Below are 210 nucleotides of genomic sequence, written 5' to 3'. Positions count from 1 at the left end.
CATTCTCATTCTTGTCCTCATCCTATCCTCATCCTCATCCTCTACCTCTTCCTCATCCTATCCTTATCCTCATCCTCATCCTTATCCTATCCTCTTCCTTATCCTCATCCTCGTCCTCATCCTATCGTCATCCTCATCCACATCTTATTCTCCTCCACATCTTATCCTCATCCTCATTCCCGTGCTAATCCTATCCTCATCCTCATCCTC

The sequence above is a fragment of the Lupinus angustifolius genome, chromosome LG12, assembly GCF_001865875.1.
Source record: "Lupinus angustifolius cultivar Tanjil chromosome LG12, LupAngTanjil_v1.0, whole genome shotgun sequence".
NCBI classification, from domain to species: Eukaryota; Viridiplantae; Streptophyta; class Magnoliopsida; order Fabales; family Fabaceae; genus Lupinus; species Lupinus angustifolius.
The sequence above is the reverse complement of the archived record's forward strand: the minus strand, read 5'-3'. Positions refer to the sequence as shown.